Source organism: Palaemon carinicauda, unplaced genomic scaffold, assembly GCF_036898095.1.
Source record: "Palaemon carinicauda isolate YSFRI2023 unplaced genomic scaffold, ASM3689809v2 scaffold214, whole genome shotgun sequence".
NCBI classification, from domain to species: domain Eukaryota; kingdom Metazoa; phylum Arthropoda; class Malacostraca; order Decapoda; family Palaemonidae; genus Palaemon; species Palaemon carinicauda.
In genome coordinates this window covers 93,586-108,673 of record NW_027169745.1, presented here as the reverse complement: position 1 = coordinate 108,673, position 15,088 = coordinate 93,586, and the positions used below count along the sequence as shown (strand labels likewise).

Here is a 15,088-nt window from a genome sequence, read left to right as displayed (position 1 = left end):
ACTTTAGATAAGCTTAATGAGGCGAATAAGGTGAATATTTAAAGTTTAAGGAAGGAATTTCTACCAGTCATCTTGTTTTGTAGAGTCTTCAACGCGAGGAATAGTTCCTGACAAACCAAATTTCCCAAATCAATAGTTTAAATGCCCAAACTAACATTCCACAAAAACCTTAATCCTAATTATGTTCTCTCTCTCTCTCTCTCTCTCTCTCTCTCTCTCTCTCTCTCTCTCTCTCTAGAGATTTTAGAAGTTGGACGGCTCATGAACTCCGCTTATGGATGAACAAATATGTAGGCAAGATTTTCCATTTGGTCTTTTGTTTGAACACTGTTTAATTTACTAGTTTTGTAAACAAAATTGATGTATTTATCATAATTGACTTAAGAAAAGTAAGATAAACATATTAAATTTAGATGTTGACGTCATGAACATGAGGAAGAAGTAGAAAGGTAAAATCTAATTTTGTTATAAAACATTACTCCTATGAAGTTAAACTTAGTCTACGATGTACATACTGTAGTCTACGATGTACATAAGGAGGAGAGACAAAGTGGGTCCTGTACATAGTCTACGGTGTACATAGGATACGATGTATAGAGGAGGAATTCTATAAGGGATTGTCCAAGATAACTAAAACTATAATGTTGGATTTTCCTTTTCATTGCATATATTAATTCTCTTATTTTCTCGTTTCCTTTCCTCATTGGGCTATTTTCCCTATTGGACCCCTGGGCTTATAGCATCTTGCTTTTGGAACTAGGGTTGTAAATAATAATAATAATAATAATTAAAGATGTATGAATGTGCCAGAAATGTATCAATCTTTAGTGACTTCAAAATTGTATGTAGCTGATTAAATTTAAATTTTACAGGTGCTGTTTTAACCTGGAAGTTACGAACGAAAAGCTTGTAACTTCATCAGTGAAGATCAAACTATAACCTTTGCCGTGACTTCATTCAAGGTGAGAGTAACATGATTCTTCTAACTTCAAAAGATAATGTACTAAATTAAAGTTTAATCTTGAGTAATATTTAAGATGAAAAGAAAGCCAGCATTAAATTTCTATAGCCATTAACAATTACGAACAAAGTGAATATTTAATTCATGATTTCCAAAGTGTTTGTGTAATCATCATTGTGAGGAAGGATTTTGCTTTCCAGAGAACTATAAACTGTTAAAAATTCGTATTAAAAAAGGTAAAAATCCTGGAATAAATGTCCCCAGCCATTTAACCTTTTAAAGATACCCTTTTAAAAACTTGCATTATAAAATGGTAAAAATCCTTGAATAATTGTCCCCAGGCATTTAATCTTTTTAAAGACAAATATATTGACGTAAAGGAGTGATATTACGGTCACCAACCCGTAAAAAATAATGATAAAATAGGGTATAAATTACGGTCACCTGTATCTTACTGAAATACAGCTGAGAACAGTATATTTTCAAGGAGAATTTCTGATTAGAATTACAGTTTTTTAACTGTAGTTTTAGGACTATTGTAGTTTTGGTGTGTATTTTGAAGGAGATTGGGGTATCTATATAATGTCTTTGGTATTTTATCTGAATTTAATTATATTAATTTGTATAAAGTTTGTCATAGTTATTATTTTATTTCCAAAATCTTGTTTGCCATTTAGTCTAGCTGTACAATGATGATGATAATGTTGTTACTATTCTGAAATATTTAATTTTTCCTTATTTCCTTTCCTCACTGGGCTATTTTCCCTGTTGGGGCCCCTGGGCTTATAGCATTCTGCTTTTCCAACTAGGGGTGTAGCTTAGCATTTAATAATAATAATAATAATAATAATAATAATAATAATAATAATAATAATAATAATAATAACATTGGAAGGTTTGTTGTCAGTAGAGTAACTTCATCTAGGTGTATGGCATAATAGGTTGAATATTTTGATGCTGCATGAGTTACCCAATAAAACAGTATCTATATTCATTGGTTTATATTAAAACAATGTGTTTAAAGTGTGACACTTTAGCCCCACTCTTAACTACGGTTGATTATTCATTGGATAAATATAAATGTTAATATTGAGCAGCTATATGTTAAATGGATTTCGATTATAACTATCCCTTAAGGTGCGTTCACACGGACGGACACTGTTGCCAGTTAACAATGGGAAGCAGAAAGAAGAGCTGGTGACGTCAATAACGAGTACCAAGGGGGAGTAAATTCAGGGAGAACTCGATGGACGGAGTTATACTTATTTACCAGATGAACTTTAGCTGTTGGTTAATTAGGTTCCACTTGGCCTGTAAACATGGCTATTTGTAATTCTGTTACGGGAGAAATCTGCCATTGGGATCCGATAGAAGAGAAACAGAGTTGCTAATCGAATTTAATCGAAGGACCCATGCTGATGAAACTAAAACAGATGTTTCCAGGCAGAAATAAACGTGTAGAGGCAATGTATAAAATAACGCCAGAACGTTAGAGAAGTTGATTATCTGTTACTGGTTTAGAAGTCAAAGAAGAAAATTCAATCCAATCGCGGTCAATGCAGGAGAGAGAGAGAGAGAGAGAGAGAGAGAGAGAGAGAGAGAGAGAGAGAGAGCCTTACTTATTGCCTTATTCATTGCCATATTCTATGTTTGGGTTCCCCCAGATCCCTCAGTGTGAGGCACCTCGTATATCCACCAGAGAGTTGCATATGCAGAGAGAGAGAGAGAGAGAGAGAGAGAGAGAGAGAGAGAGAGAGAGAGAGAGAGAGAGAGCCTTACTTATTGCCTTATTCATTGCCATATTCTATGTTTGGGTTCCCCCAGATCCCTCAGTGTGAGGCACCTCGTATATCCACCAGAGAGAGAGAGAGAGAGAGAGAGAGAGAGAGAGAGAGAGAGAGAGCGAGCTACGCAAATTGGAGACATGGGAAAAGTTGTGGGCTGGTATAGGAGACATTTGCACCCCCAACTCATGGCGATGATACAAAATGACAGAATCTGTTTCAGTTTTGAACATCCATGTCTCTCGTATGCCTGAAGAAACGTTTGGTAAACTTATTAGGTTCAGTCAGAAAAAGGAATTTTCTGGCTACCTCTTCCAGGGGAGAATTCGTTTTAGCTTCCCGGGGGAAGTTTTATTATTCTGTTTTACTGGAATTGACTTTTTCCAGTTTTTCCAGGTGTATTGAAATGTCTTTTGTCATGTAGGCAATTATCTTCGATTTTGGCGAAAGCAACTAACATGCGGCAATTGTTATTCTTTTGGAAATTTCTAGTTAGTTTACGTTTGGTATAATTTTGATATTAAAAATTCGATGTTGGGTTTGTGTAGACTAATAGGGGCTTATATAAGATAATAGGTCGATTAAATTTGCATTTTATTTAATAATGAAATCAATTTACCCATTTACTCTGTCGTTGTAACAGCTTGATTTTATTTTTCAGACAAACCATGGTACTGAAGCAGTTTGGTCGTAGAAGTTGTTAAGAAGAGACTCCTAAAAACGTAAGTATTTAACCTTGGATATGATATCTATTTTTTAAGTCAAGTTTCGAATCCTGAGTCATTGATAGCAACTATTTAAATAACTTTACGAGCGAGGTGTTTAGGAAACTTGATTGTCGTTTAAAAATTGTTGGGTATAATTTATTATATTTTGGTTTTGCGCGTAATGTAGGGGCATTTGAAGGCAGTTATGGACTGAAACCACCTCTCTCTCTCTCTCTCTCTCTCTCTCTCTCTCTCTCTCTCTCTCATTAGACGTATTCCTCGTCATTTCTCTGCATTCCTTATCATATTTCAGTTTGACGTAGGAGTGTATCAGACCTTTAACAAGATTTTTTTTTACCATCTTTCTCCCCCTTAATAAGTTCTCATCTATAGAAAAATTCCAGCTGTGCAAAAATATAATGTCTGTAGATCCTCTTATATTGAGGTCTATTTCAAGATGTGATATGCAGGGTCATTCTTTTCCTATTGTAGTCTTTAGTTCACTTTATATATGTAGCCTTTTTTTAAGCCTTGCAAGACAAAAAAAGTGTAGCCTGAATTTTCGGTTGTGACATTATTGACTCCACCAGGTGACTAAATTGCTTAGTTTTGTATGTTGGTGTAGTAGGATCGAGTTTCTGTCTGTTTATTAAAAGAGGATTTTCATTGTCCTTGATTTTAGTAAGATTTCGTATAAGTCATAAAAAATTGCCTCATGGTTTTTCAATGTGCACACTTCAAGTTAATATATCTCCTAGTGCAGTGAGTTTGGCACTATTTGAACTGTTCAAAATGTATTTTGTGGAGGTTTTGGTCAGAAAACTTTATCAGATTTTGGTGGGTAACTAAAACCAATCCAAACTAAAACAAAACCAAACCACCAAACTAAAACCAAACCAAACCAAACCAAAACCAAACCAAACCAAACCAAAACCCAGCCAGAACTAAAACCAAACCAAACCAAAACCCAGCCAGAACTAAAACCAAACCAAACTAAAACCAAAACCAAAACCCAACCAGAACTAAAACCAAACCAAACTGAAACCCAACCAAAACCCAACCAGAACTAAAACCAAACCAAACTGAAACCCATCCAAAACCCAACCAGAACTAAAACCAAACCAAACTAAAACCAAACCAAACCAAAACCCAACCAGAACTAAAACCAAACTAAACTGAAACCAAATCAAAACCCAACCAGAACTAAAACCAAACCAAACTAAAACTAAACCAAAACCCAACCAGAACTAAAACCAAACCAAACTAAAACCCAACCAAAACCCAACCAGAACTAAAACCAAACCAAACTAAAACCAAACCAGACTAGAACCAATCCACACTAAAACAAAACAAAACCACCAAACTTAAAACAAAACCAAAACCCAGCCAGAATTAAAACCAAACCAAACTAAAACCAAACCAAACTAAAACCAAACCAAACCAAAACCCAGCCAAAACTAAGCAAAACCCTAACCAAACTAAAACCAAACCAGACTAATACCAATCCAAACTAAAGCCGATTCATTGGGCCTGTAAATGTATTTTTCGTTTTTGTTTTTTGACGAGTAGAAATAGACATGTTGCAATGAGCTGATTGAAAAATCGCTTAAAAATATGAAAAACAATTTCTATTCCTCCTATGTGGAAGACACCCCAGTTTACTTGCTTGATAATCTTCCCCTATTTTTATTATTACTTCATGACTCAAGATTTCTTCTGTAGTTTTTCATAGTTCAAGTTCACTTCTCCCTATTTTTGGCATTGTTGGGTAACATTAAGGATACTGAAATCTTTGTATTGAGGTCGCCTGGATTTATTCCAATTTTCATTTCGATTTTTTTCTTGTTAATTTCTGCTATATATAGTTTTTGTGTGGTTTAGTTTTTGTGTAGTTGAGTTTTTGTGTAGTTGAGTTTTTGTGAGATTCTGGGAAAGTTTTTTTATTTATTTTTTTTTTTTCAATTGGATCCTAATGAAAATTCCGTAGGTGTTTAACAGCAGTTAGTTTTGGCATATTTGGTAATAAGTTGGGAATATGAAGCTTTTTTAACGAGTTTATTAATTTGATTCTTAATATTGTAATGCTTGATTTGTATATGTTATAATGCACAGGAAGGAAAATAGACATTTTGTTCATATTATCCATTATATGCAGGACGACTTTTTTTATATTGTATTAATGGTAATTCCTAATAAAAAAAAACTACAATGGACAAGTAAAATTCTTGAAAAGCACTGGCAGACCTCACACTAGTGTTCTCTTAGCTACCTGTTTCCTCAGGGACTTGCAATCCCTGACTGACTGACTGACTTCTACCTTACTACCTTACAACTTTACTAACTTACAACCTTACTACCTTACAACTTTACTAACTTACAACTTTACTAACTTACAACTTTACTACATTACAGCCTTACAACCTTACTACCTTACAACCTTCTGACTAAACCTCTCCACCCCCCCCTACCCCTTTCAGCTTGTCCAAAAACTAGTCCACTCTGGAATTCCTGCCGGTTCCCTGACACGAAAATCTAATTAGTTATAGAAGTCAAAGCGTTTGGGTAGACAGACCAATACATTTCTCTAAAATAAATACCAGTGTACATGTATATTATTTTACTTTACAATATTACAAATATGTTTAGGTACATTTAATTCTGTTATAATCAAAATTGTCTCGATTTTAGGAATTTTCTCCATTTTACCACAGCCATTTTATTTTTAATCATATTTAGTGTTGAGGTTTACTTTTCAAGAGTTTTGTGGTTATTCATAGTTTTGTAGTTATACACTTTTCTAATTTGAAAGTTTGTAGTTACACATTTTTCCAATTTGAAAGTTTGTAGTTAATTATTTGCCACACACTTTTCTACTCTGAAAATTTGCAGTTACTTTTCTACTTTGAAAATTTGCAGTTACTTGTCTACTTTGAAAATTTGCAGTTACTTGTCTACTTTGAAAATTTGCAGTTACTTTTCTACTTTTGACATTTTTGGTAACATTTTTTTTTCTCATTTCTTAATACCACCAGTTTCGTTTGTATTTTTCTAACACAATGGAGAAATTTATGGGTTAAATAAAACCAAATGTTTAAAAAAACCATATAAAGTTTTCTCAAGTCATTTTTTAGTTATAATTTATTGATAAAGTTCGTCGTGTTATAAGAAAATCTAAAATTTTCCATATTAGTTTTAGAACAACTTTGATTACACTGCCAGTAAGGTTACAAAACACAATAAACCATTTCAATGAATATATTTATCGATTTCTTTGCAGTTTTAAATGTGAATAGAAATAGATATCCCTTCATACAGATTTTGGTTACAATGTGAATGAAGCAAAACTAATTATAAAATACTCATACAACTCAAATGAATATTAATCTACTGTCAGTTCATACAACTCAAATGAATATTAATCTACTGTCAGTTCACAATCGAGTATTTTTAACAGTCAAATCAAGATGTATTTAGTTATAAACAACAGAATACAATTATTATACAATGATCACAAATTAACACCCAAACACTCCATAAGGTTACAGGCAAGTTCCACACAGCATTCCTCTTCTGCTGCTTGTGTCTCTTGTCCCCGTCTAGCTTGAACTGACCTCTTCCCTCGAACTACCTTCTGGCGAAACAGAAAACTAGTCCAAACTAGGATTTCTGCCGGCTATCTGTCAAAAGATATAATTAGCATTTTATATTAGTAAATTATTTTATATATTCACAGCAAAATACTAGATGGCTATGACTCCAGTTTATGCATACATTTTACTAAACGAAATGTTATGTATGTTTAGACTTTGATACTGAAAATAGAAGGCCTTTCAAGCATTTAATGTAGATCTCTCTCTCTCTCTCTCTCTCTCTCTCTCTCTCTCTCTCTCTGTTGGTTTTAGTTATGAACTGCTTTTACAGAATCACTACTGCTATTGGGAATACAAAAAGTACTGGTGTCGTTGGAACATGCGCGGTGTACTGTAGGCATTGGTTACAGATCTTTGCACTGTTATTATTATTTATTATTTATTATTTATTATTTATTATTTATTAATTATTAATTATTAATTATTAATTATTAATTATTGATTATTAATTATTAATTATTAATTATTAATTATTAATTATTAATTATTAATTATTAATTATTAATTATTAATTATTAATTATTAATTATTAATTATTAATTATTAATTATTAATTATTTATTATTTATTACTACTAGCTGAGCTAGAACCCTAGTTGGTAAAGCAAGATGCTCTAAGCACATGTGCTTCAACAAGGAAAATAGTCCAGTGAGGAAAGGAAATAAGGAAATAAATAAACGATATGAGAAGTATTGAACAATTGAAATAGAATTTCTTTAAAAACAATAACATTAAAACAGATATTTCATATATAAACCATAAAAAGACTTGTCAGCCTTTTCAACATAAAAAACATTCGCTGCAAGTTTGAACTTTTGAATCTTTGGCAGGTGTGTACTGAATATCACCCTTGGATCTCTCTCTCTCTCTCTCTCTCTCTCTCTCTCTCTCTCTCTCTCTCTCTCTCTCTCATGGTTACTGAAAATATTTCAACTTGACTGTATTTAGAAAAGTTCTTTGTTGATTAACTTTGAAGTTTGGAATCTTTGGCAGGTGTGTACTGAATATCACCCTTGGATCTCTCTCTCTCTCTCTCTCTCTCTCTCTCTCTCTCTCTCTCTGGTTACTGAAAATATTTTAACTTGACTGTGTTTAGAAAAGTTCTTTGTTGATTAACTTTGAAGTTTGGAATCTTTGGCAGGTGTGTACTGAATATCACCCTTGGATCTCTCTCTCTCTCTCTCTCTCTCTCTCTCTCTCGGTTACTGAAAATATTTTAACTTGACTGTGTTTAGCAAAGTTCTTTGTTGATTAACTTTGAAGTTTGGAATCTTTGGCAGGTGTGTACTGAATATCACCCTTGGATCTCTCTCTCTCTCTCTCTCTCTCTCTCTCTCTCTCAGGGATTCCTGTCTTTACAGTAGTGGTTTGTGCCTTGTCATTTATCATCTCGATTTTGTGTGGTGATATTTATCAAGCTGGCCACTTGTTATTGATAATTTTAGCCACGCTTACGATACTCCTGGATTGTTTCAATGTGAACTCTTGTAATTATCATGGGGTTACCGTTAGCTCAAAGTGAATGCCTTCACTACCTGGCATTCAAAGCCTTTTGGTATTAGCGCCTTATACAATGCACAGATTTCCTAAGCGAGGTTAATCGAGTGAACTATATTCTTTGACTTGCCTCTCTGGATGACCCTGTGTGTCTCGATCCTTACGTTCTGTTTATAAAATTCCACAGTCTTCGACTCCGGTACCTTAAAGAACACAATTTTAATGCTGGTAGACTTTTCGTTGGTAATTATATGCAAATTTTGTTCCTCTATTGTTGTTGGGATTCGAAACAATTGTTTATTCATTATTTTTTTATTAGAATTATATAGGCGTTGGGCATTTTGAATTAATAACTCCTAATGTCAGTCAATCAGGATTGGCAAGGCTAAGTAATTCTGTTGATTTTGAGGGCAGGGTGATTCGATGTTGATTTCAAAGGCTGTGGTAATTTTAATTTTTTTTAGGGCAGGGTCATTAATATGATTTTGACAGTAGGGGCATTATAGGTTATGATTTTATATGAGGATAGGAAAGTACAGTCTATTCAAACTGCTTAGCTTTTTGTAGTATGTCTGAAAAGTTGCCTCAGGAGTTTTTGAAATTACGAATATAAAAAAAAAAATAAGGCTTGGCCTCTTAGCTGACTTATTGGTAATGTTTGACAGTATCTTGGAAGGGGAATCTCTCTCTCTCTCTCTCTCTCTCTCTCTCTCTCTCTCTCTCTCTCTCTCTCTCTCTCCAATCCAAATAGGTTTTTTTACTCTCTATCCCTCCTATTAAAAATAGGTTTTTTCATTCTCTCAAGCGTTTTTTCTCATGAAGCAATTTGAAAACTTGACAATTTCACTCAAAAAGCAGTATGTTTATTGCCATATTTGTCTGTATTTGTCTCTCTCCGTCTCTCTCCATGTCCAATATTTTGTTCCCCCTCTCTATTCATGTCCAACTAGAAGTTCCCCCCTCTATATCCAGTATTTTGTCCCCCCTCTCTATTCATGTCTACTTATAAGTTTCCCTCCGTGTTCATGTCCAAGTTTTTCTCCCCCCCTTTCTATTCATGTCCAGTTTTTTTGTTCCCCTTTTCTTCATGTCTATATTTAGTTCCCCTTGAATATTCATGTTCTCCCAGAATGTAAATGTCCAATTTTTGTTCCCCATGTATATTCATGTCTAATATTTGTTCTCCCAGAATGTTCATGTCCAATTTTTGTTCCCCATGTACAGTATATTCATACCTAATGTTCTATTCCCTCTCTCTAATCATGTCCAATTTTTTGTTCCCTTTCTATTCATGTCCAACTTTTGTTCCCCCTCTCTATTCATATCCAAATTTTCGTTCCCTCTCTATTCATGTCCAATGTCTTTTATTTCACCTCTATATTCATATCCATATTTTGTTCTCTCCTTTCTGCACTCTTCTAAGTCCCTTATCTAAATTTATTTTCTTGATGCCAGTATTTTTTTCTTTCATTTAAGTCAAGATTTTTATGTTGATCTTCCATTGATTCTCATTCTGTATATGTTTTATTGTTGGTTTTTTATATGTGGTAATTTGTTCCTTATTCAATTTCAACAATACCATTTTTTCTCTTTCATAATTTTTATATCTAGTTAAATAAAATAATTGTTTGACTCAAAGCTCTCAGAATTTGACATACAGATCAAGATTAATTTTAGGGAAATAATTGACTCAAAACTCTCAGAATTTACCTAACTGATCATAGTATATTGTCTGAGAGTTTGCGTTAAAATTTTTGCTTAGTTTTATTTCGTATACAAAATATATAAGTAAATAATTATAGCCACGAAAAGGAAAATGAAGACTTGATTGGTAAATAATAAAGTCCAAATGAGTGACATGGACGGACTTGAGTCCGTCGATATCACCAATTTGGACTTGGGTGTAACTCCTATCTCCAAGTCTTTCATTTCTCATTTCGTAGCTATGGTCATGACGTGTCAGTGAATTCAACGGAGGAAGAAGGGATATTTTGTCTAGTCTCTAGTCAAATTTCATCAGTCAGGAATTGTTTCATGTAAAACATGTTACACATGAAATAGACGACAGTACTAATTCAGATTTGATCATTAACAGGAATGAGCTTCGATAGCAGAGTGCGCGCCAGTCCTGTGAGCCATCAAGAGGAGAGCGCCAGTTCTGTGAGCCCACAAGAGGAGAGCGCCAGTTCTGTGAGCCCACAAGAGGAGAGCGCCAGTTCTGTGAGCCCACAAGAGGAGAGCGCCAGTTCTGTGAGCCCACAAGAGGAGAGCGCCAGTTCTGTGAGCCATCAAGAGGAGAGCGCCAGTTCTGTGAGCCCACAAGAGGAGAGCGCCAGTTCTGTGAGCCCACAAGAGGAGAGCGCCAGTTCTGTGAGCCATCAAGAGGAGAGCGCCAGTTCTGTGAGCCCACAAGAGGAGAGCGCCAGTTCTGTGAGCCATCAAGAGGAGAGCGCCAGTTCTGTGAGCCCACAAGAGGAGAGCGCCAGTTCTGTGAGCCCACAAGAGGAGAGCGCCAGTTCTGTGAGCCATCAAGAGGAGAGCGCCAGTTCTGTGAGCCCACAAGAGGAGAGCGCCAGTTCTGTGAGCCCACAAGAGGAGAGCGCCAGTTCTGTGAGCCATCAAGAGGAGAGCGCCAGTTCTGTGAGCCCACAAGAGGAGAGCGCCAGTTCTGTGAGCCATCAAGAGGAGAGCGCCAGTTCTGTGAGCCATCAAGAGGAGAGCGCCAGTTCTGTGAGCCCACAAGAGGAGAGCGCCAGTTCTGTGAGCCCACAAGAGGAGAGCGCCAGTTCTGTGAGCCCACAAGAGGAGAGCGCCAGTTCTGTGAGCCCACAAGAGGAGAGCGCCAGTTCTGTGAGCCCACAAGAGGAGAGCGCCAGTTCTGTGAGCCCACAAGAGGAGAGCGCCAGTTCTGTGAGCCATCAAGAGGAGAGCGCCAGTTCTGTGAGCCATCAAGAGGAGAGCGCCAGTTCTGTGAGCCCACAAGAGGAGAGCGCCAGTTCTGTGAGCCATCAAGAGGAGAGCGCCAGTTCTGTGAGCCCACAAGAGGAGAGCGCCAGTTCTGTGAGCCCACAAGAGGAGAGCGCCAGTTCTGTGAGCCCACAAGAGGAGAGCGCCAGTTCTGTGAGCCCACAAGAGGAGAGCGCCAGTTCTGTGAGCCCACAAGAGGAGAGCGCCAGTCCTGTGAGCCATCAAGAGGAGAGCGCCAGTTCTGTGAGCCCACAAGAGGAGAGCGCCAGTTCTGTGAGCCCACAAGAGGAGAGCGCCAGTTCTGTGAGCCCACAAGAGGAGAGCGCCAGTTCTGTGAGCCATCAAGAGGAGAGCGCCAGTTCTGTGAGCCCACAAGAGGAGAGCGCCAGTTCTGTGAGCCCACAAGAGGAGAGCGCCAGTTCTGTGAGCCCACAAGAGGAGAGCGCCAGTTCTGTGAGCCCACAAGAGGAGAGCGCCAGTTCTGTGAGCCCACAAGAGGAGAGCGCCAGTTCTGTGAGCCATCAAGAGGAGAGCGCCAGTTCTGTGAGCCCACAAGAGGAGAGCGCCAGTTCTGTGAGCCCACAAGAGGAGAGCGCCAGTTCTGTGAGCCCACAAGAGGAGAGCGCCAGTTCTGTGAGCCATCAAGAGGAGAGCGCCAGTTCTGTGAGCCCACAAGAGGAGAGCGCCAGTTCTGTGAGCCCACAAGAGGAGAGCGCCAGTTCTGTGAGCCCACAAGAGGAGAGCGCCAGTCCTGTGAGCCATCAAGAGGAGAGCGCCAGTTCTGTGAGCCCACAAGAGGAGAGCGCCAGTTCTGTGAGCCCACAAGAGGAGAGCGCCAGTTCTGTGAGCCCACAAGAGGAGAGCGCCAGTTCTGTGAGCCATCAAGAGGAGAGCGCCAGTTCTGTGAGCCCACAAGAGGAGAGCGCCAGTTCTGTGAGCCCACAAGAGGAGAGCGCCAGTTCTGTGAGCCCACAAGAGGAGAGCGCCAGTTCTGTGAGCCATCAAGAGGAGAGAGTGGCAGTCCTGTGAGCCCCAGTCCTGTGAGCCCACAAGAGGAGAGCGCCAGTTCTGTGAGCCCACAAGAGGAGAGCGCCAGTTCTGTGAGCCCACAAGAGGAGAGCGCCAGTTCTGTGAGCCATCAAGAGGAGAGCGCCAGTTCTGTGAGCCCACAAGAGGAGAGCGCCAGTTCTGTGAGCCCACAAGAGGAGAGCGCCAGTTCTGTGAGCCATCAAGAGGAGAGCGCCAGTTCTGTGAGCCCACAAGAGGAGAGCGCCAGTTCTGTGAGCCCACAAGAGGAGAGCGCCAGTTCTGTGAGCCCACAAGAGGAGAGCGCCAGTTCTGTGAGCCCACAAGAGGAGAGCGCCAGTTCTGTGAGCCCACAAGAGGAGAGCGCCAGTTCTGTGAGCCCACAAGAGGAGAGCGCCAGTTCTGTGAGCCCACAAGAGGAGAGCGCCAGTTCTGTGAGCCCACAAGAGGAGAGCGCCAGTTCTGTGAGCCCACAAGAGGAGAGCGCCAGTTCTGTGAGCCCACAAGAGGAGAGCGCCAGTTCTGTGAGCCCACAAGAGGAGAGCGCCAGTTCTGTGAGCCATCAAGAGGAGAGCGCCAGTTCTGTGAGCCATCAAGAGGAGGGCGCCAGTCCTGTGAGCCATCAAGAGGAGAGCGCCAGTCATGTGAGCCATCAAGAGGAGAGCGCCAGTCTTGTGAGCCATCAAGAGGAGAGAGTGGCAGTCCTGTGAGCCCCAGTCCTGTGAGCCCACAAGAGGAGAGCGCCAGTCCTGTGAGCCCACAAGAGGAGAGCGCCAGTTCTGTGAGCCCACAAGAGGAGAGCGCCAGTTCTGTGAGCCCACAAGAGGAGAGCGCCAGTTCTGTGAGCCCACAAGAGGAGAGCGCCAATTCTGTGAGCCCACAAGAGGAGAGCGCCAGTTCTGTGAGCCCACAAGAGGAGAGCGCCAGTTCTGTGAGCCCACAAGAGGAGAGCGCCAGTTCTGTGAGCCCACAAGAGGAGAGCGCCAGTTCTGTGAGCCCACAAGAGGAGAGCGCCAGTTCTGTGAGCCATCAAGAGGAGAGCGCCAGTCCTGTGAGCCATCAAGAGGAGAGCGCCAGTCTTATGAGCCATCAAGAGGAGAGTGTGGCAGTCCTGTGAGCCCCAGTCCTGTGAGCCCACAAGAGGAGAGAGTGGCAGTCCTGTGACCATCAAGAGGAGAGAGTGGCAGTCCTGTGACCATCAAGAGGAGAGCGCCAGTCCTGTGAGCTATCAAGAGGAGAGAGTGGTAGTCCTGTGAGCCATCAAGAGGAGAGAGTGGCAGTCCTGTGAGCCATCAAGAGGAGAGAGTGGCAGTCCTGTGAGCCATCAAGAGGAGAGAGTGGCAGTCCTGTGAGCCATCAAGAGGAGAGAGTGGTAGTCCTGTGAGCCATCAAGAGGAGAGAGTGGTAGTCCTGTGAGCCATCAAGAGGAGAGAGTGGCAGTCCTGTGAGCCATCAAGAGGAGAGAGTGGCAGTCCTGTGAGCCATCAAGAGGAGAGAGTGGCAGTCCTGTGAGCCATCAAGAGGAGAGAGTGGCAGTCCTGTGAGCCATCAAGAGGAGAGAGTGGCAGTCCTGTGAGCCATCAAGAGGAGAGAGTGGCAGTCCTGTGAGCCATCAAGAGGAGAGAGTGGCAGTCCTGTGAGCCATCAAGAGGAGAGAGTGGCAGTCCTGTGAGCCATCAAGAGGAGCGCCGCCCTCCCCCCCCCATATAAAAAAAAAGTCAGCCGGTAATCCAGGGCTTATATAACGCAGTTTCTGGACACTCTTCGTAAACGTTTTGAATATATAAGATTTTAATTTTTTTTTTTTTTTTCTTTTTTTTTTTTTTTTTTTTTTTTGTTGGTTCTTAGGCAGTTTTCTGGCAGTGAAGTTTTCCATTATGTATAAAAATGGCCTGTCAACTTTTGTGTATTTCATTGTTCAAGTCCTGCTTTTAAGTCATATTTTTTTTGCTTGTCAACTTTGTATTTCCGTGTTTGAATGTTGCCTTGAATAATTTTTTGCTCTAAATCTTTTGGATTTATTCAGTTTTTGGCCATAAAATATTTTGGCTTTATTCAATTTTGCCTTTATTCAATTTTGCCTTTATTCAATTTTGCCTGTAAACTTTGTATTCCAATGTTCAATTTTGCCTGTAAACTTTGTATTCCAATGTTCAATTTTGCCTGTAAACTTTGTATTCCAATGTTCAAGTTTGCCAGTCAACTTTGTATTCTTATGGCCATAAAATATTTTGGCTTTAATATTTTGGCTTTATTCAATTTTGCAATTTTGCCTTTATTCAATTTTTCCTGTAAACTCTGTATTCCATGTTTGAATGTTGCCTTGAATAATTTTTTGCTCTAAATCTTTTGGATTTATTCAGTTTTTGGCCCTAAAATATTTTGGCTTTATTCAATTTTGCCTTTATTTCAATTTTGCCTGTAAACTTTGTATTCCAATGTTCAAGTTTGCCAGTCAAAGTTTGCCAGTCAACTTTGCATTCTTATGTTCAAGTC

At 39.3% G+C, this 15,088-nt stretch overlaps 1 long non-coding RNA gene across 1 annotated transcript; it reads left to right on the top strand.

Annotated features, from left to right (window-relative positions):
• Nucleotides 1-868: 868 nt before the first annotated feature.
• LOC137636031 (uncharacterized) lies at nt 869-10,909 on the top strand. The gene is made up of 3 exons (XR_011042894.1): nt 869-962; nt 3,407-3,467; nt 10,695-10,909. It is a non-coding gene; the product is annotated as an uncharacterized lncRNA (long non-coding RNA).
• The last annotated feature ends 4,179 nt before the right edge of the window (nt 10,910-15,088 follow it).